Source organism: Trachemys scripta, chromosome 2 (genome assembly GCF_013100865.1).
Source record: "Trachemys scripta elegans isolate TJP31775 chromosome 2, CAS_Tse_1.0, whole genome shotgun sequence".
Classification (NCBI taxonomy): domain Eukaryota; kingdom Metazoa; phylum Chordata; order Testudines; family Emydidae; genus Trachemys; species Trachemys scripta.
In genome coordinates, this window is record NC_048299.1 from 282,603,455 (window position 1) to 282,625,204 (window position 21,750).

The 21,750-nt window shown below is 44.2% G+C and overlaps 1 protein-coding gene across 1 annotated transcript in view; it reads left to right on the top strand.

Moving 5' to 3' along the window:
* Positions 1 to 5,611: 5,611 nt before the first annotated feature.
* FAM83H (family with sequence similarity 83 member H) overlaps positions 5,612 to 21,750 on the top strand; it is a 55,320-nt gene continuing 39,181 nt past the window's right edge. The window contains exon 1 of the mRNA XM_034763814.1: positions 5,612 to 5,845. The gene's annotated coding sequence lies outside the window, so the exon portion shown is untranslated. The remainder of the gene's footprint in view (positions 5,846 to 21,750) is intronic.

Sequence of the window (21,750 nt, forward strand, 5' to 3'; positions counted from 1 at the left end):
AACATTCACACTCTGATTTGGTAAATAATCTTCCTCTTTGACAAGATCTGCTTTAACAAGAGTGATGTTAGAAGCCATAATTTGCCCTACACAGCTTTTACCATTGACTTTTACATTCTCTGTGAATCTTTCATTACCACTCCCATACAGAGCATTGGCACCAGTTATGGAGTCACCCTTTACTGAACACACAGTAAAAGCATTTACATAAAAGGTGGCAGAATTGGGGTACATTTGGTTACACCCAGACAACTGCTCAGAGTTATACAACATACCAACATTGTTATAAACCGGACTTTCAAGAGGATACAATTTCTGCTTTTCTTCCCTTGCTTTTTTGACTTGGAGCTGAAATCTTTGCACTTTTGCCTCAGCTTCTAGTTCCTGCAATCGAATTTCTGCCAGTCTTTGTTCATGTTCAAGTTGAAGTTTACTTGCTGCCTTTTGCTTTTCAATTGCTTCTGCCTTCTGATCACTGGCCATTAACAGATCTCTCAGTTCTTGATTTGTAGCTTTCTTTCTAAAGCTTATCCCCTTTTCTGAACACAAATCTTTCAGGGCTTTTTTGTCAAGGCCCTCATATGCTCTTTGCTCACCCATTGCAACTGCTCTTTAACCAACCAAACTCTCAATCCCAAAATTCAAATTTGGATAACGTGGGGTTCTGATCCAAAGCTTAATTGACCTGGTTCTGTGGATCCAAGCACGACTACGCCACTGTGACAATGCGGTTCTGGCGGAACCCAACTGAGAGTGCCAACTCAGGACAAATTGCTCAAATAGGGCAGTTACAGCCCAAGGCTGGGGGTTTTTCCACCTCTAAGGCAAACCAAACCAGCCAGACTAAGAGGACTCCAGTCTCACCCCACTGGCTAACTGCAAGTCTCACAAGCAATCTCCTTAGACACTCCAGTTTCCCAGTATTACCACCAGTACCACTCGTTATGGGGACAAATGGTTATGAAAACCAATACCCCAGTAAAAGAAAAAGGTTCTCCTGATCCCAAAGAACCAAGCCCCAGACCCAGGTCAATATACAAATCAGATCTTACCCACAAATCACGCTGTTGCCAATCCTTTAGAATCTAAAATCTAAAGGTTTATTCATAAAAGGAAAAAGATAGAGATGAGAGTTAGAATTGGTTAAATGGAATCAATTACATACAGTAATAGCAAAGTTCTTGGTTCAGGCTTGCAGCAGCGATGGAATAAACTGCAGGTTCAAATCAAGTCTCTGGAATACATCCCCCGCTGGGATGGGTCCTCAGTCCTTTGTTCAAAGCTTCAGCTTGTAGCAAAGTTCCTCCAGAGGTATGAAGCAGGATTGAAGACAAGATGGAGATGAGGCATCCGCCTTATATAGTCTTTTCCAGGTGTCAGAATACCTCTTTGTTCTTACTGTGGAAAATTACAGCAAAATGGAGTCTGGAGTCACATGGGCCAGTCCCTGCATACTTTGCTGAGTTACAAGGCGTATCTGCCTTCTCTCAATGGGTCCATTGTATAGCTGATGGTCCTTAATGGGCCATCAAGCAGGCTAGGCAGAGCTAACACCAGTTTGTCTGGGATGTCACCCAGCAGCATAGCATAAGTTTGAAATACAGACAGTATAGAGCCAATATTCATAACTTCAACTACAAAAGTGATACACACATATAGACAGCATAATCATAACCAGTAAACCATAACCTTGTCTTAGACACCCCATTTGACCCCCTTTATACAAGATTTGCATGCCACTACAGGACCTTGGTTGCAACAATGATCTATATGGTCCCAGATTATATCAATAACGTCACAAGGAGGTTTTGGAATTAATTGATAAACTTAACATTAACAAGTCACTGGGACCAGATGGCATTCACCCAAGAGTTCTGAAAGAACTCAAATGTGAAATTGCGGAACTATTAACTAGGGTTTGTAACCTGTCCTTTAAATCGGCTTCTGTACCCAACTACTGGAAGACAGCTAATGTAACGCCAATATTTAGGGTACGTCTTCACTTACCGGAGGGTCCGGCGGCAGGCAATCGATGTTCTGGGATCGATTTATCGTGTCTGGTTAAGACGCAATAAATCGATCCCGGATCGATCCCGGAAGTGCTCGCCGTCAACGCCGGTACTCCAGCTTGGCGAGAGGAGTACGCAGCATCGACGGGGGAGCCTCCGTGCCGCGTCTGGACCCGCGGTAAGTTCGGACTAAGGTACTTCGAATTCAGCTACGTTATTAACGTAGCTGAATTAGCGTACCTTAGTCCGAAGTGGGGACTTAATGGGGACCAGGCCCAAAAAAGGGCTCTAGAGGTGATCTGGGCAATTACAGACCGGTAAGACTAACGTCGGTACCGGGCAAATTAGTCGAAACAATAGTAAAGAATAAAATTGTCAGACACATAGAAGAACATAAATTGTTGGGCAAAAGTCAACATGGTTTCTATAAAGAGAAATCGTGTCTTTCTAATCTGGTAGAGTTCTTTGAAGGGGTCAACAAACATGTGGACAAGGGGGATCCAGTGGACATAGTGTACTTAGATTTCCAAAAAGCCTTTGACAAGGTCCCTCACCAAAGGCTCTTACGTAAATTAAGTTGTCATGGGATAAAAGGGAAGGTCCTTTCATGGATTGAGAACTGGTTAAAAGACAGGGAACAAAGGGTAGGAATAAATGGTAAATTCTCAGAATGGAGAGGGGTAACTAGTGGTGTTCCCCAAGGGTCAGTCTTAGGACCAATCCTATTCAACTTATTCATAAATGATCTGGAGAAAGGGGTAAACAGTGAGGTGGCAAAGTTTGCAGATGATACTAAACTGCTCAAGATAGTTAAGACCAAAGCAGACTGTGAAGAACTTCAAAAAGATCTCACAAAACTAAGTGATTGGGCAACAAAATGGCAAATGAAATTTAATGTGGATAAATGTAAAGTAATGCACATTGGAAAAAATAACCCCAACTATACATACAATATGATGGAGGCTAATTTAGCTACAACAAATCAGGAAAAAGATCTTGGAGTCATCGTGGATAGTTCTCTGAAGATGTCCATGCAGTGTGCAGAGGCGGTCAAAAAAGCAAACAGGATCTTAGGAATCATTAAAAAGGGGATAGAGAATAAGACAGAGAATATCTTATTGTCCTTATATAAATCCATGGTACGCCCACATCTTGAATATTGCATACAGATGTGGTCTCCTCATCTCAAAAAAGATATACTGGCACTAGATAAGGTTCAGAGAAGGACAACTAAAATGATTAGGGATTTGGAATGAAGAGAGATTAAAGAAGCTAGGACTTTTCAGCTTGGAAAAGAGGACTAAGGGGGGATATGACAGAGGTATATAAAATTATGAGTGATGTGGAGAAAGTAGATAAGGACAAGTTATTTACTTATTCCCATAATACAAGAACTAGGGGTCACCAAATGAAATTAATAGGCAGCAGGTTTAAAACAAATAAAAGGAAGTTCTTCTTCACACAGCGCACAGTCAACTTGTGGAACTCCTTACCTGAGGCGGTTGTGAAGGCCAGGACTATAACAGCATTTAAAAGAGAACTGGATAAATTCACGGAGGTTAAGTCCATTAATGGCTATTAGCCAGGATGGGTAAGGAATGGTGTCCCTAGCCTCTGTCAGAGGGTGGAGATGGATGGCAGGAGAGACAATATTGGTCAGCATGAGAGGTCAATATTGATTGAACTGTTAGGTTCACTCCCTCTGGGGCACCTGGCATTGGCCACTGTCGGTAGACAGGATACTGGGCTGGATGGACCTTTGGTCTGATCCAGTACGGCCGTTCTTATGTTCTTACTGGCTAGCTTAGACAGTTTCCTGCTCAGCAATATTGGCCTGTGGGAATCCCATTCTTAGACCACCACCTCTCATGCTGACCAATATTGTCTCCTTGTGTCCTTGTACTCCCCCATCCATCTGTGTCCATCTCTTTCCCCTTGTCTTATACTTACATTGCAAACTCTCTGGGGCATGGACTGTCTTTTTGTTCTGTATTTGTACAGCACCTAGCACAATGGGGTCCTGGTCCATGACCGGGGCTCCTAGGCACTACATAATAGGCTCCTAACTTTCCCCAAGCATTGTGTAAGGCACCTAACTCAGGGTTGTAAACTCCACTGGATGGCAGGTAGCCAAGTCCCCTTGTGAATCCTACCCTAAGCACCTAGACTCTTTCCCCCACTTACAATAGCTGGGATCTTGTCCTGTCTGTCTCTATGCAATTTGTAGTCCAGTTCAATTAGATTTTATTCATATGGCCAGCTCTATGAGTGCTGCTGTAAGAAAAGCGGCAGAGAACCCTCAGGTCTCTGTCAAGGTGTGTGTGTGTGTGTGTGTGTTTGGGGGGGGAGGGTACAATCCCACAGAGGCTACACACTATGTGTGGACTATGATCCCTTGTGTCCATTTGTCAAAGCACTGCAAGCCTCTCCCCATCAGAGAGACTTCCCTGTGTTTGTCAGGAACTGGGTTACCAAGGTGAGTCAGCTCACAGCTTCACTCATTGGAGCTGCCTCCTGAGCCGCTCCCTCTGTTACAGTCCTGGGCACCACCCTTTGCACAACCAGTCACAGCTGTTGCCAAGCTTAATAAGGTAGAAGATGAAAGACAAAATAACAGGCAGCTGCCCCACCCTCAATTGAGGGAAATCTCACTTTATTAACCCTTTGTGGTCCGGAAAATTTTGCCCAGCCACTTCCTTTCACCTAGACAGAAGCCACCTCCCTCACCTTAAATCCTCTACCCTGGAGCATGCTGCATTTTTCTTTTCAGCCTTTTTGTCATTCCCTGGCTCTGACTGGGGAGGTTGGGGGTATGCACACTGTTTGGGGGTGGGGTAACCCCTGTGGGATAATTATTAGTAGCACTACTGTCATGCTGAAGGCTCCAACCACTTGAATTGTGCTGTGCACTGCTCAAGTAGGTAGTGAGACTCAGCCCCCAGACAGCTCACACTCTGAGTGCCAATTTGTAAGCCAATAATCTCTAGGTAGTTGCAGTTTCTCAATGTGGTGAATTTCCAGGTCTCTCCATTGCAAAGGGGGATGCCAGCCCACAATGAGGCTGGATCAGGCCCTGGCAGCTGTGCTGGGTGCAGATAAAGGCAGCATTTTAGCTCTCTAAGTGGAATCTGGGTGGGTATTTATGGCCCTTATTGCATGGGGTCGATGGCACGGTTATTGTAGCCTATTCTACTCACCGATTGCTTGGGCCTAGGAGGTGTCAAAGTGACTATAGGCCCCTCAGGACTTGAACGTTTTTATTGCAGCTTTGCCAACATGAGCCTATGTTAGAAATCATCTTTAGAACTAACCCGAATAGGTGGCCAGCTGCTGCTAAATACAAGCTGTCCTGTCACACTGTGGGGGACACTGGAACTGGTCAGACCTTGCTGTTGGTCATCTGCTGGGGGAAAGGGCTGGGAACACTCCCGAATGGAGCTGTGCAAGGCTCAGTCAGGGCATGTCTAAATCACTTTCTTTTCAGTCTGTGAAGTGTTGAATTTCAGAATCTCTGGGAGCCGCTGGGAGCTGTTTTTTCCCTTCCTGCAGGAGGAGACCTGAGCTCCAAGCTGGTGCGATAGGCTGCAGGGAAGGCAGGAAGGGAGAGGCAAACAGCCCGTGGCTCAGGAATGCACTGCCCTTATCTCGCTCTCTTGCAATCCTGGGGAATAACTCTCCGGAGTTTGTGCCTTGCTCGCTCGCTTACTCACCCTCTGTCCTGGGTGGAGCTTCACTCTGGCCTGTCTGAGGTGCCAGTGAATCAGGCTTCAGGCACGTCAGGGGGAGAGGCAGAGCCCAGAGCGAGACCCACCACCTGCGCTGGCTCACCTGGCAAGGTAGGAAAAGTTTAGGCTTCCTCAATTACTTACTCTGAGGGTCTCAGGGGACTCACTGGGGCTCTGGCCCTGGAGAGAGCAAGCCAAAGGCTGCAGGTGAGGGGGAGCTTGGGAACCAGGGACTCTCCCAGTTCGCAGTCGGGGTGCATTGCCTCAGGCGGTTTCTGCAGTGTCTAAGACGGCCATTCTTCCACAGTTTATGAAGTATTAATCTGGAGGGGGGAGCCCAGCAGTGGAGATAATCTCAGCAGGGGAAGATCCTAGCAGACTGGATGGGAGGGAAAGGGGATCGCAGCAGAGACTAACCAAAAACGCTTGTTGGGGGAAAGAGGGTCCCTGTAAAGACTGGGGGGGAGGGGGAGTGTTGCGGAGGGATGCTGTTCTCATCTGTCTCAGCCCCTGGGGCAGGATTCTTCCTTACAGCTTTTTCTCAGGTCTCTGTCCAGTCTTCTTCTGAATGCCCCAAGGAAAGTAACTTTTCTGATTCCAACTGGGAGGGGATCCACAACCTGATAGAAGCTGCATGCATGTGACTCACTCCTCAGAGGGGCGCCTGCAGCATATCTGTGTAAATTGAGGGGAAATGTTGCACTGGGAGGTTCTGGTCAGCGCATTAAGATGAAAAAGACTAACTGGGTTACAGGACTGGAAAGGGAGGAGGCAAGGTGGGCAGGGACAAAGAAACAGTTGCTGCCACCCTCTGCTGCTTTGCCTGCCCTGGCCTCCCTCCATATGCCTGCACACACACATCATACACATGCAAAGAGACACGTACATGCACTCTTACTTGTTTTCCTCTGCAGATAGAAAACCCAGGGCTGCCCGGGGGGGGGGGGGGGCAAGTGGGGCAATTTGCCCCAGGCCCTGTAGGGGCCCCCATGAGAGTTTTTCAGGGCCCCTGGAGCGGGGTCCTTTACTCACTCCGGGGGCCCCGGAAAACTCTTGTGGGGTCTGGGCCCCCGGAGCTTCTTCCGCTCTGGGTCTTCAGCGGCAATTCGGCGGCAAGGGGGTCCTTCTGCTCCGGGACCCGCTGCCGAAGTGCCCTGAAGATCCGCGGCGGGGGGTCCTTCCGCCTTGGGACCCGCTGCCGAAGTGCCGGGTCTCCGGCAGCAATTTGGTGGCAGGAAGACCCCAGGCCCCCTGAATCCTCTGGGCAGCCCTGAGAAAATCCTTATCTTTCCTGTGACAGAACTCGACTTTGTGTGTAGAGAGAGGGGAAGGCCCAGTGCTTAATTTGTAATGAAAAAGGGGCCGGGGCTCAAGCAGTTTTTCTACATTCATAACTGATACAGCAGGCCCAGAGGTGCCGGGCTGTGAACTGCCAGACCCAGAGGTGCCAGGGCTATGAACTGCCAAGTCTAGAGGTGTCAGAGCTCAGCCCTGGCACAAATTAAGCACTGGAAAGGCCTCATTTCCCAGGCACTCAGAAATGGTTCTGGTGAATGAAATGCAATTCAGCACTGGGCTGGCTTCAGACCGGGGCTCTCTGTATTGCTGGGGCAATCATGGAAATGGGGACTTGAAGGAAGAATAGTATCTTTGGTGGCTTGATTTGGTTGGACACACCTTGTTTATAAAGGTTGCACTCAGTTTCAGATGGAATACAGACAGTAGGACAATGGAACAGATGCCTCAGGAGGTCATGGAAGCTTCTTCACTGGAGGTTTTCAAAAGGAGGCTGGTTAGCCAACTGTCTTGGATGGTTTAGACACAACAAATCTTGCATCTTGGCAGGGGGTTAGACTAGATGACCCCTTGTGCTCCCTTCTAACCTTATGGTTCTATGATTCTATGTATGCATAGTATGTGATAAGAGGCAAAGAGCCTACTGGGCTGAAAAGCTGTAGCATACTTTAACTGGGGCTGTGAGGGGAGGGTTATAACACACTTTTACCCATCCAGCCATGGGCCCAAGATAGCGTATCTTCCTGGCTCAGGAGACACCTGCATTTGCCCCTATTTTCATGTGCTCAAAACATTCTAAACCAAAAATATCCTGCAGCTGTCCCTGGGACATTTCCAGCCCAAATGAGATATTTTGAACTTTTAGTAAAGTTACATTTGGCAAGTTTTTCACAGTCCCACTAAGGATGGGGAGTTTTACTAGTAAACTCCTATGACCCAACCCAGCTTGTAATGAAAACAGAGGCCCAAGACAACCCACCGAGGGGACACTGTAATCAGTTTTGTGGATTTGCCAGAATCTCCCCTCCCCAAATTAGGTTTCAGAGTAGCAGCCGTGTTAGTCTGTATCCGCAAAAAGAACAGGAGTACTTGTGGCACCTTAGAGACTAACAAATTTATTAGAGCATAAGCTTTCGTGGGCTACAGCCCACTTCTTCGGATGCATATTGAGTGGAACATATATTGAGGAGATATATATACACACATACAGAGAGCATGAACAGGTGGGAGTTGTCTTACCAACTCTGAGAGGCCAATTAAGTAAGAGAAAAAAACTTTTGAAGTGATAATCAAGATAGCCCAGTACAGACAGTTCCACTCTATATGCATCCGAAGAAGTGGGCTGTAGCCCACGAAAGCTTATGCTCCAATAAATTTGTTAGTCTCTAAGGTGCCACAAGTATTCCTGTTCTTCCTCCCCAAATTACACATTCTCTTGTTGTTTTCCCACCCTCTCTGTTACCCACCCTCCTGTGGCTCCCTGCTATGTACAAATCCAGTGTGAGGGTCTGACTCTGGCATTTCAAGCCCTCTGCTTGGGGCTGCCCTCTCCGTGTTTAACTTTCTGTACAGACCCCTCCCACACCCAATCTCCCTTCACTTTTGAGTCTGTCTTAATGTGCAGAAAATAATCAGTTCTAAACATCAGGCTTTGTCCAAGTGACTTTGTGCAGGTTGGATTTATCTATCCCTCATCCTGGTATCACAGTAGATTTTTTTTTTTACTTTGTGAGATAGGCAGGGATGATTCATTGTCCCAGTAACCACTTAAAAGGGAAGCTCAGAACATGTGACTTTTACTTTTAAGTCTTCTACTTTTCTCCTTGCCTTACTCGGGTCTCAGAATCACCTAGATCAGGGATCGGCAACTTTTGGCACATGGCCTGCCAGGGTAAGCACCCTGGCGGGCTGGGCCGGTTTGTTTACCTGCCGTGTCCGCAGGGTTGGCCAATCGTGGGTCTCACTGGCCATCGTTCGCCGTCCCAAGCCAATGGGGGCTGCAGGAAGTGGCGCGGGCCGAGGAATGTGCTGGCTTACCCTGGCGAGCCACATGCCAAAGGTTGCTGATCCCTGTCCTAGATGTTCCAACCATCTGGCTTGCCTTCAGCTCCCAAGAAGGGAATATGCCATGAGTCCCTCCTGAACAGAATGGGAAGGTAGCATTGAAAGGGGGTCCAGTAGGGTCACTCAGGTGTTGAGAAGGATCCCACATCACTGTCTTCCTGGGGTCTGTCTTGTGTCCAACTGTACCCAATACATTACTAACGTGGATGTTGGAGCTTGTTAGCCTGGTTCATGGGCTGTAGTGTGTATATGCACATACTAGGTATGATACAGGCAACTGAATGAAATTGAGAGATTAGGTGAATTAATACAGGAAAGTAAGTTCCTGACCCACTAACCATGACCTCAATGAGAGTGAAATTCCTTCTAGACTGATGCAGGCAGGTATCACTCATTTTTTCCACTGCATCATGCAGCACAGACGGTGACTGGCTCATGTGAAACCATTTTGTGCTAGGAATGGGACTGTATTTCAGTCAAATGCACTAACCTAGAGTGGCCAATACAGGCTGGTCAGATACCCAGAGAGGAGGTCTGGAGCAAGAGCCAATAACATAACACTGTCACAAGAAGGCACATGCCTTAATAGAATCATTGGACCTAGGGACCTCAAGAGGTCATCTAGTCCAGTCCCCTGCAAGAGCCTCCACTGTAGCCCAGGCAAAGTTGTTAACCCTCAGCTCAGACTCCATTTTTGCAGGCAGACAGAAACAGAGAGGTCAGCAGAAAGCACATAAAAAAGATTAGAGGGAAAGAATAATTGCTGTCAGGGCATGATGGAGACAACTGGTGGGGCTGTGAAGGTCCAACTGTGGCCCCAGACCAGTGTCCCGAGCAACAAGCCAGTCCCAAACTGTTCCTTCCTATGAAGGTGTCCATCCCCATGTCCTGGAAAACAGGTCCTATTTCTTCTCACTTGTGTAGGGGCAGGCACTTTGGGTCTCTGATGTGCTCCAGAGTCCTTTACAAGGACTGTTGCAAAGCCTCCTTGGAAGCAGCAATATGGCCAGTTCAAAGAATTCTGGGAAATGTTTGGGAACTAAAGGTGGTGGCTGAGACAACTTTCTCCTTCAAGAAGAAGTGATAAAAAGTGAGGCCTAGGTTGGAAGGAGCCTTTGTTGGTGGGAAATAAATCTTTAGTAAAAGAAGTCATTGCACCTAGAGCCAGGCCCTGGGAGGGCTGAGCCTAGATCCCAACTTTACGGGACTAGAAAACACTAGCAGCCCCTGAGTTGGAGAAGTCCTACCAGTCCATCATGCCCATCTTTGGGGGTGGGGGGAGGCAGAACATGAGTATCTACTACAGAACATTTTCTAGTGTTCTTTGGTCTCATTTTAAATTTCCACAGCAATGAGCTGCCCCCTTAGTCAAACCAGGCAGGTTTAATTATTTAAATCTGTCTCCATAACTCAGATCTTCCGGCTCCTGCTTGTTTCTGTGGCTCTTCTGAACTCCCTTCAATTTGTCAGTGTCTGCCTGTCGTCGTGTCCAGAACTAAACATGATATTTCAGGTGCGAACACACCTGTGCCCTAGCAAGAGACTGTTTGCATGAAGCCTCTGGATATGCAGCTTCAAACTCACATTGGTCTGTTTGCTGCCACAGCCCATTGCGAACTCAGGTCTAAGTACTATGTTAACTGCATGTGTCCAGGCTGTACCTCCCTCTGCTTCCCTGCCAGATTTCTAACCCCTCTAGGTCCTTTTGAATTACATCTCTGTCCTCATTGGGATTTGAAAGTTCCTCCTTACTGAGTAGATCTGGGCATTTCACTGGTACCTCAAAGATCCAACAAGTCAAGGAGTTTTTTGTGAAGTCAGTTCCTCTCCACATGCTATTTGTCTCCTATATGCTGAAAGGTTGGGGTTCTGAGAAAGGCAAGGTGCCTGAGCCCAAAAAGTTGTGTGCGAATGCAGGGCGGATGCTAGGAACAGGCAGAGATCACATGGAACCACCCCTTTTCCAGAGGGATTATTCCATGCACTGCTGCCTCACAGCCATTCTTTCCGCTGGTGCATGAAGCACCAGGAAGACCTCAATGTTTGGGAGTGTCTGAGGCAGACAAGCAGGTCTAGTCAGGGAGGGGCTCAGCTGAGAGAGAGGCAGACTGGGAACTAGCTGTGCAAGTGAAACACGTAACAACAAGCACCAGAGACACAGCACTAGGCACGAAAATAGCAGAGTGAGCCCGGAGTACTGAGTCTTCAGTGGGAGCTGACATCAGGCAGTAAACCAAACTTTGCACCCTCAATAATCTGTACGTTATTCCCTGATAACCAGAAACTTCTATGCTCAAACTCTGTTCACTATTTTTTTTAACATCATCTTAATAATTTTTTTAAATCTGTTCTTCTCAGTTTAATATTTGATATGTTCTTTATGTGAGAACTGCAAGTGAGAAAGGAATGACTCTGACCCACTTCTCCTTTTACTTAGAGCAGATTTACACTGGGATATAACACTGCAGTGACTTCAGGGGCCTCACTCCTGGGTCAGATGAGGGTTAGAGAAAAATTGAGTCCTATGCAGTTGCTCCTGATTCATAGACTTAAGGCCTGATGGACCCATTATTATTTATCTAATCTGACCTCTGTAAACACAGGCCAGAGAGTTTCACTTAATGATTCCTATATTGAGCCTATTACTCCTGGTTGAACTAGAACATTTATTTTAGAAAGGCATCCAGTAAGACTTCAAGTGACATAGAACCTACCATGTCCCTAGAAGTTGTTCCAACCATCCATTACCCTCCCTATTTTAAAAATGCACCTGATTTCTCATCTGAATGTATCTCGTTTCGGCTTTCTGTCTGAGAGAGTTCTGCCTTTGGTTGCTCAGATTAGAAAAGAAGCTCAGTCTAAGGCAGGCTTTCCAGACTAATCAGTCTTGTGGCTCACACTGGGCTTGATGAGTGAGAAAAGAGTTGGGCTTAATGAAGTCACTCCCAGTTACACGAGGATGTGTGGGGGTAGAACTGGGCCCCAGTCCAGAGGGAAACTTCACATAAGGCTCTTGGACTGAAAGGCCTCCTAAGGTACTAAGGGACACCTATGAACTATACTCCTTCAAAGGAGTGGGTTCAAAGGTCTTCAATGCTTCCCTCAGCTACCAGATGGGAACAGTGGGCTCACGCTTGATCTTCTCCTCTTCCCCTTCCCCTGCTAGCCGCCTCCTGGGTATGTAGAGAAGTGGAAAGGACACTGATTCCTGCACAGAGGTCCCCAGAAGCAGCGACTAGTCCAGCTTCTTTGGACAAGGCCAAGCTGAAGAGTGGGGATGATAGGCCTCTAGAGCTAATTGGAGAAGGTCGCAAGACCTGTGCACCTGATTCTGTTGCTCTACGTAAGAACGGCCATACTGGGTCAGACCAATGCCAGCTGCCCCAGAGGGAATGAACAGAACAGGGAATCATCAGGTGACCCATCCCCTGTCGTCCACTCCCAGCTTCTGTCGCACATGGTGTTGCATCCCTACCCATCCTGGCTAATAGCCATTGATGAACCTATCCTCCATGAACGTATCTAGTTCTTCTTTGAACCCTGTTATAGTCTTGGCCTTCACAATGTCATCTGGCAAAGAGTTCCACAGGTTGACTGTGTTGTGTGAAAAGGTACTTCCTTTTGTTTGTTTAAAACCTGCTCCCTATTAATTTAATTTGGTGACCCCTAGTTCTTGTGTTATGTGAAGGAGTAAATAACATTTCCTTATTCACTTTCTTTACACCAGTCAAGATTGTATAGACCTCTGTCATATCGCCCCTTAATCATCTCTTTTCCAAGCTGAAAAGTCCCAGTCTTATTAATCTCTCTTCATATGGAAGCTGTTCCATACCCCTAATCATTTTTGTGGCTGTTCTCTGTCCCCTTTCCAATTGCAATAGATCTTTTTTGAGATGGGGAGTCCAAATCTGCACACAGCATTCAAGATGTGGAAGTACCATGGATTTACATAGTGGCATTCTGATATTTTCTGTCTTGTTATATATCCCTTTCCTAATGGTTCCGAACATTCTGTTCGCGTTTTTGACTGCCTTGGCACATTGAGCAGACGTTTTCAGAGAATTATCCAAAATTACTCCAAGATCTCTTTCTTGAATAACAGCTAATTTAGACCCCATCATTTTGTGTGTATAGTTAGGACTGTGTTTTCCAATGTGCATTACTTTGCATTTATCCACATTGAATTTCATCTGCCATTTTGTTGCACAGTCACCCAGTTTATTGAGATCCCTTTGTAACCCTTCACAGTCAGCTTTTGACTTATCTTGAGTAATTTTATATCATATGCAAATTTTGCCACCTCATTATTTAACCCGTTTTCCAGATGATTTATGAATATGTTGAACCTAATTGGTCCCAGTATAGACCCCTGAGGGACACCACTATTTACCTCTCTCCATTCTGAAAACTGACCATTTATTCCTTATTTTTATGCCTTGTGCCTTACATGGCCATTTGTAGCAATGCAGATGTAACTGTAAACCAGAGCATCACTCCAGTGTGTGTGTGAATTGGGTCTAGCAAGTACAACTCCAGCACTTGTATCAAGACTGAGGAACTCTAGAAAGACCTAGCCAAGCTAGCTGACTTGGAAAGTAATGGCAGGTGAAATTCACAGTGGAAGAGGGATTTTGGACTCCTCATACACATTGCTTCACAAGTGCCTCATCTTGACCCTTAACGCCCTTCATAATTTAGCCCCATCCTACTTAATATTTCTATTATCTTGCTATTGACCCTGCCCCCCCAACTCTGCTATGCCAGCAGTGCTAGTCATGCACCTGCTAGTCCACTTGTCCCAACAGCACCTTTGTGTTTTCTCCCATGCTGCCCTTACACATGGAGAAAACTCCTTGTCCTCCTTCAAATCCCTTCTTAGAATTTACTTCTACTGCTATGTCTGAAAAATACTTGTCCTACAAGAGCTGGGGCTACTCCTACTATGCTAAACTTGCTCATAAGAATGGCCATACTGGGTCAGACCAAAGGTCCATCCAGCCCAGTATCCTGTCTGCCGACAGTGGCCAATGCCAGGTGCCCCAGAGGAAGTGAACCTAACAGGTAATGATCAAGTGATCTCTCTCCTGCCATCATCTCCACCCTCTGACAAACAGAGGCTAGGGACACCATTCCTTACTCATCCTGGCTAATAGCCATTAACGGACTTAACCTCCATAAATTTATCTAGTTCTCTTTTAAACCCTGTTATAGACCTAGCCTTCACAACCTCCTCAGGCAAGGAGTTCCACAGGTTCACTGTGCACTGTGTGAAGAACTTCCTTTTATTTGTTTTAAACCTGCTGCCTAATAATTTCATTTGATGACCCCTAGTTCTTGTATTATGGGAATAAGTAAATAACTTGTCCTTATCTACTTTCTCCATATCACTCATAATTTTATATACCTCTATCATATCCTCCCTTAGTCTCCTCTTTTCCAAGCTGAAAAGTCCTAGCCTCTTTAATCTCTCCTCATATGAGACCCATTCCAAACCCCTAATCATTTTAGTTGCTCTTTTCTGTACGCAGTATTCAAGATGTGGGGGTACCGTGGATTTATATAAGGGCAATAAGATATTCTCTGTCTTATTCTCTATCCCTTTTTGAATGATTCCTAACATCCTGTTTGCTTTTTTGACTGCCGCTGCACACCGCATGGACGTCTTCAGAGAACTATCCACGATGACTCCAAGATCTTTTTCCTGATTTGTTGTAGCTAAATTAGCCCCCATCATATTGTATGTATAGTTGGTGTTATTTTTTCCAATGTGCATTACTTTACATTTATCCACATTAAATTTCATTTGCCATTTTGTTGCCCAATCACTTAGTTTTGTGAGATCTTTTTGAAGTTCTTCACAGTCTGCTTTGGTCTTAACTATCTTGAGCAGTTTAGTATCATCTGCAAACTTTGCCACCTCACTGTCAGGGGTGGCTCTATGGTTTTTGCCTCCCCAAGCACGGCAGTCAGGTGGCTTTCGGCGGCACGCCTGCAGGTAGTCTGCTGGCCACACGGCTTCGGCGGCATGCCTGCGGGAGGTCCGCCGGTGCCGCGCCTTCAGCGTCCCCCCCGCCGAATTACCGCCGAAGCCGCAGCCCTCACAACAACCAGCACACCGCCCCCGCAGCTTGCCGCCCCAGGCACGCACTTGCTGCACTGGTGCCTGGAGCCGCCCCTGCTCACTGTTTACCCCTTTCTCCAGATCATTTATGAATTAGTTGAATAGGATTGGTCCTAGGACTGACTCTTGGGGAACACCATTAGTTACCCCTCTCCATTTTGAAAATTTACCATTTATTCCTACCCTTTGTTCCCTGTCTTTTAACCAGTTCTCAATCCATGAAAGGATCTTCCCTCTTATGCTATGACAACTTAAATTACGTAAGAGCCTTTGGTGAGGGACCTTGTCAAAGGCTTTCTGGAAATCTAAGTACACTATGTCCACTGGAACCCCTTTGTCCACTTGTTTGTTGACCCCTTCAAAGAACGCTAATAGATTAGTAAGACATGATTTCCCTTTACAGAAACCATGTTGATTTTTGCCCAACAAGTTATGTTCTTCTATGTGTGTGACAATTTTATTTGTTACTATTGTTTCAACTAATTTGCCCGGTACTGACATTAGACTTACCGGTCTGTAATTGCCAGGATCACCTCTAGAGCCTTTTTTAAATATTGGCATTACATTAGCTATCTTCCAGTCATTGGGTACAGAAGCTGATTTAAAGAACAGGTTACAAACCATATTTAATAGTTCTGCAATTTCACATTTGAGTTCTTTCAGAACTCTTTGGTGAATGCCATCTGGTCCCGTGACTTGTTACTGTTAAGTTTATCAATTAATTCCAAAACCTCCTCTAGTGACACTTCAGTCCGTGACAATTCCTCAGATTTGTCACCTACAAAGAATGGCTCAGGTTTGGGAATCCCCCTAACATCCTCAGCCATGAAGACTGAAGCAAAGAATTCATCTTCCTGTTAACTTGGCCATAGCCCATTTCTCTCTTTCATCCATCCATTGTATCTTGTGGGACCTAGATTATGAGATCTCTCAGGCAGGAACTGACATTAATTGCTTGTACAGCACCTAGCACAATGAGATCCTGGATCCTTGATTAGATTCCCTAGATGTTACTGTAATACAAACCATAAACAAATAGCAACATTGCTGGCTTCCCATAGTTAAATTAGAAGTCGGGAAAATGACCTTGTCCGTGGGCATCAGGGCTCAAAGCAGTAAACAAAATGTTAGGAGTAGTATGCTGCAAGTGTTATGCCTTTTATATAAATCAACAGGATATTCTTATCTGGGATACAGTGTTCAGTTCTGGTAACCCTATTTCAGAAAGGGTACAGCAAAAAAAGAGGGTTCAGAGGCAGTTGAGGAGAATGATTAGAAGCTTGGAGAGACATCTGTCCAGAAACAGATTGAAAAGATGAGGACTTTAGAAGAACCAGGAAGGCAAGAAGTTAACTGGTAAGGCTAAATATCAGGTTCAAGAGATTATTCAAGACAAAGAGAGGTCCTTCAGAATATGGAAGGTTAACCCTAATGAAGCCAATAGGCAATATATAAGAAGGAAATTAGGAGGACTGAGATGGATTTTAAAGAGCATGTAACTAAAAGGGTTTATTTTATTTTTTATTTTTTTAACCTTTCCTCATAGGTCAGGTTTTCTAAACCTTTTATCATTTTGTGTTGTTCTCCTCTGGACTCTCTCTCCAGTTTATCCACATCTTTCCTAAAGTGTGGTACCCAGAACTGGACACAGTACTCCAGCCGAGGTCTCACCAGTGCCAAGTAGAATGGGATAATTACCTCTCGTGTCGTACATACAACACTCCTGTTAATACACCCCAGAATGATTATTAGCCTTTTTTGCAACTGCATCACATTGTTGACTCCTTCAGTTTGTGATCCCATGTAACCCCCAGATCCTTTTCAGCAGTCCTACCACCTAGCCAGTTTCCCCCCATTGTTGCTGTCCATTTGATTTTTCCTTTCAGAGTGTAGTACTTTGCACTTGCCTTTAGAAAACTGGTCTGTAATCAACAAGATGAAATTCAATAATTTGCCAAGTTCATTTTGAATTTTAATCCTGTCCTTCAAAGTGCTTGCAACCCCTCCCAGCTTGATGTCATCTGTAAATTACTGTACTGGGGCCAATACTGTTCATAAATGATCTGGAAAAAAGGGGAAACAGTGAGGTGTCAAAGCTTGCAGATGATATGAAATTACTCAAGATTGGATTTAACTAAAATGGCTGTGAAGAGTTAAAGGATCTCACTAAACTGGGTGACTGGGCAACAAAAAGGCAGATGAAATTCAGTGTTTATAAAAAGAACAGGAGTACTTGTGGCACCTTAGAGAATAACAAATTTATTTGAGCATAAGCTTTTGTGGGCTACAGCCTACTTCTTCGGATGCATAGAATGGGACATATATTGAGGAGATATATATACACATACAGAGAGCATGAAAAGGTGGGAGTTGTCTTACCAACTCTGAGAGGCCAAGTAAGTAAGAGAAAAAAAACCTTTTGAAGTGATAATCAAGATAGCCAAGTATAGACAGTTTGATAAGAAGTGTGAGAATACTTACAAGGAGAGAGAGATTCAATGTTTGTAATGGCTCAGCCATTCCTAGTCTCTATTCAAGCCTAAATTGATTGTATCTAGTTTGCATATCAATTCAAGCTCAGCAGTTTCTCGTTGGAGTCTGTTTTTGAAGCTTTTCTGTTGCAAAATTGCCACCCGCAGGTCTGTAATTGAGTGACCAGGGAGGCTGAAGTGTTTTCCGACTGGTTTTTGAATGTTATGATTCCTGATGTCAGATTTGTGTCCATTAATTCTTTTGCGTAGAGACTGTCCGGTTTGGCCAATGTACATGGCAGAAGGGCATTGCTGGCACATGATGGCATATATCACATTGGTAGATGTGCAGGCGAATGAGCCCCTGGTGGTATGGCTGATGTGATTGGTCCTATGATGATGTCACTTGAATAGATATGTGGACAGAGTTGGCATCGGGCTTTGTTATAAGGATAGGTTCCTGGGGTAGTGTGCAGTCTGAAACCAGTGTTTGTAAATGTAAAGTAATGCACAGTGGAAAACAATGCCACCTATACATACAAAATGATGGGGTCTAAATTAGCTATTACTACTCAAGAAAGATCTTGGAGTCATTGTGGATAGTTCCCTGAAAAAATCCACTAAATGTGCAGATGCAGTCAAGAAAGCAAAAAGAATGTTAGGAACCATTGGGAAAGGAATAAATAATAAGACATGGACTATCATCATGCTATTATATAAATCCGTGATACGCGCACATCTTGAATACTAGTATCAGAGGGGTAGCCGTGTTAGTCTGAATCTGTAAAAAGCAACAGAGGGTCCTGTGGCACCTTTGAGACTAACAGAAGTACTGGGAGCATAAGCTTTCGTGGGTCAGAACCTCACTTCTTCAGATGCAAGTCTTCTGTTAGTCTCAAAGGTGCCACAGGACCCTCTGTTGCATCTTGAATACTGTATGCAGTTCTGGTTGCCCCATCTCAAAAGAGATCTATTGCAATTGGAAAAGGTACAGAGAAAGGCCACAAAAATGATTAGAGGGATGGAACAGCTTCCATATGAGGAGAGATTAAAAAGACTGGGACTGTTCAGCTTAGAAAAGAAACAACTAATGGGGGAATATCATAGAGATTTATAAAATCATGAATGGTGTTGACAAAGTGAAAGGGTGTTACTTACCCCTTCACATAACCCAAGAACTAGGGGGTCACCAATGAAATTAATAGGCAACAGGTTTAAAAAAAACATAAGGAATTACTTCTTCACATAATGCATAGTCAACCTGAGGAACACATTGCTAGGGGATATTGTGAAGACCAAAAGTGTAATTGGGTTCAGAGAAGAATTAGATAAATTCATGGAGATTAGTCCATCAATGGCTATTAGCCAAGATGGTCAGGGATGCAACTCCATAGTCTAGGTGTTCCTAAATCTCTGAGCGCTAAAAGCTGGGACTGGATGCCAGGGGATGGAAGCATGTGGCACCAGTATGTGGAAGCATGGGGCACCAGCCCTGTTGGAAGACAGGATACTAGATGGACCACTGTCTTACCCAGTATGGCCATCTTATCTCATGTAAATTTTATGAGCAGCTTCTCCACTTCATTGTGCAAGTCTTTAATGAAAATATTGAATAGTACTAGATCCAGAATTGAGCCTTGTGGGTCTCCACTAGATATACCCTTCCAGTTTGACAGTGAACCATTGATAATTACTCTTGGAATATGGTCTTTCCACCAGTTGTGCACCCCACCTTACAGTAATATCATCTAGGTGACAAATCCCTAATTTTCTTTTGAGAATGTCATGTGGCACTATGTCAACATCTTTACTAAAATCAAAATATATCACATCATCTGTTTCTACCATCCACTAGGCTAGTAATTGTCTAAGAAGGAAATTAGGTTGGTTTGGTAAGATTTGTTCTTGATAAATCTATGCTGGCTAGTCTGTATAACCTTATCTTATGGGTGCTTACAAATTGATTGTTTAATAATTTATTCCAGTAGCTTTCCAGGTATTGAAGTTAGGCTGACTGGTCTATAATTCCCCAGATCCTATTTGTTCCCCTTTTTAAAGATAGGTACAATGTTTGCTCTTTTCTAGAACTCAGGGGCCTCACGCGCCCTGTATGAGTTCTCAAAGATAATTGCTAACAGTTTGGAGATTATGCCAGCTATTTTTTAACCTTTCCTCATAGGTCAGGCTTTCTAAACCTTTTATCAGTTGTATTGCTTTCCTCTGGACTCTCTCTCCAATTTATCCACATCTTTCCTAAAGTGTGGTACCCAAAATTGGACACAGTACTCCAACTGAGGCCTCATCATTGCTGAGTAGAGCAGGACAGTTACCTCCTGTGTCTTACATATGACTTTAGTGAAGACTGAAGCAAAACAGGCTTTAAACGCTTCAGTCCTCTTGATGTCATCAGCTCTCCTTCCCTTTTATGTCCCTTGTTAGGCTAAGGCACAAAATGATTTACACCTTTCTGATTTTGTCCCTACATGCTTGTGTTAATCTTTTGTACGCTTCCTTAGCAATTTGTCCATATTACCACTTTTTGTAGGATTCCTTTTTGATTTTCAGGTAAAGAGCTCCTGACAGCACCATATTGGTCTCCTACTGTCTTTCCTTTGCACTGGGATAGTTTGAAGTTGTGCCTTTAATATTGGCTCCTTGAGAAATATAGGCCATAGAATTTTACCTAGTTACTCCTGCATTGAGACCAATAACTTGTTTGTCTAAAGCATGTCTTCAGGAAAGGCAAGATCTTGATTTTTAAGGCATCACGAGATGGAGAATCCACCACTTCCCTCTGGGGCACCTGGCATTGGCCACTGTTGGAAGACTGGATACTGGGCTAGATGGACCTTTGGTCTGACCCAGTATGGCTGTTCTTATGTTCACTTTCCTTGGCAGCTTGTTCCATGGTTAATTAACCTCACTGCTTAAAAATGTGTGCCTTATTTAAAATTTAAATTTGTCTGGCTTCAGCTTCCAGCAATTTGTTGTTGCTCTGCTTTTCTCTGCTAGATTTAACAGTCTTTTATTACCTGTTATTTCTGTGGTTCTTTTCCTGTACCCACTTGAATTTTTCAACATCTTTTTTAAAATGTTGACATCAGAAGTGGGTGTAGTATTCATCATCCACATGTGATAAAGTAAATACAAATCACTTTCTGCAAATGGAAAAAAGGAGGAAGGAGACAACAATCAATATAAATTTGACATTATAAAGTGTAGAAAATGGATAAGGGATACTAAAGACATCAGAGAAAAATATCTATGGCTGGCAGAGCAAAGGATAATAAGGAACAAAAGAAATCCTAGAAATGATATAGGTACATTACTAAATTGATATGATAAAATTGTTAGTAAGAGTGTAGGAGAGGCAAAAGTGATCAATTAATAGTTGTGACCTGAATTTGGAAAGAAGCAGGAGGATGTATTCTTATCACGTGTAGGTAATGAAGTACTTTCCAGTCCATTAATGAGGATGTTAAATAGCATCTGCTTCGGATAAACATTTTTAAATTTGCAGGCCTGGATAACTTGCACCCAAGAGTACTAATATTATTCCAGTATTCAAAAGAGGGTAAGTGGGATGATCTACGTAATTAGAGGACAGTTAGCCTGACTTTAGTATGAAGCAAAATAATGAAACAGCTGATGCAGAAGTCAAATCAATAAAAAATTAAAGGATTGGAATATAGGTATTGCCAATCAACATGGTTTTATGGAAAATAAGTCTAGTCAAATAAACCTGAATTCATTTGTTGATGAAATTACAAGTTAGATTGATAAAGGTAACTGCATAGAAGCTGATTTAAGCCATAGATTACATACCAATGCTCTGGAAATAAATAAAAAAACCATTGCTGATAAAATTTGTGGCTGACACACAGATTGGTGGTGTGGCAAAAAATTATTAGGACAGGGTTTTGTACAAGGGTACAAATATATATGAATTACAGTAGGTCATGCTGGTATGGGAGTGGCACTATATTTGAAGGAAAGCATAGAATCAAATAAAGTAAAAATCTTAAATTAATCAAACTGTACCTAGAATTTCTCTCGATAGATAT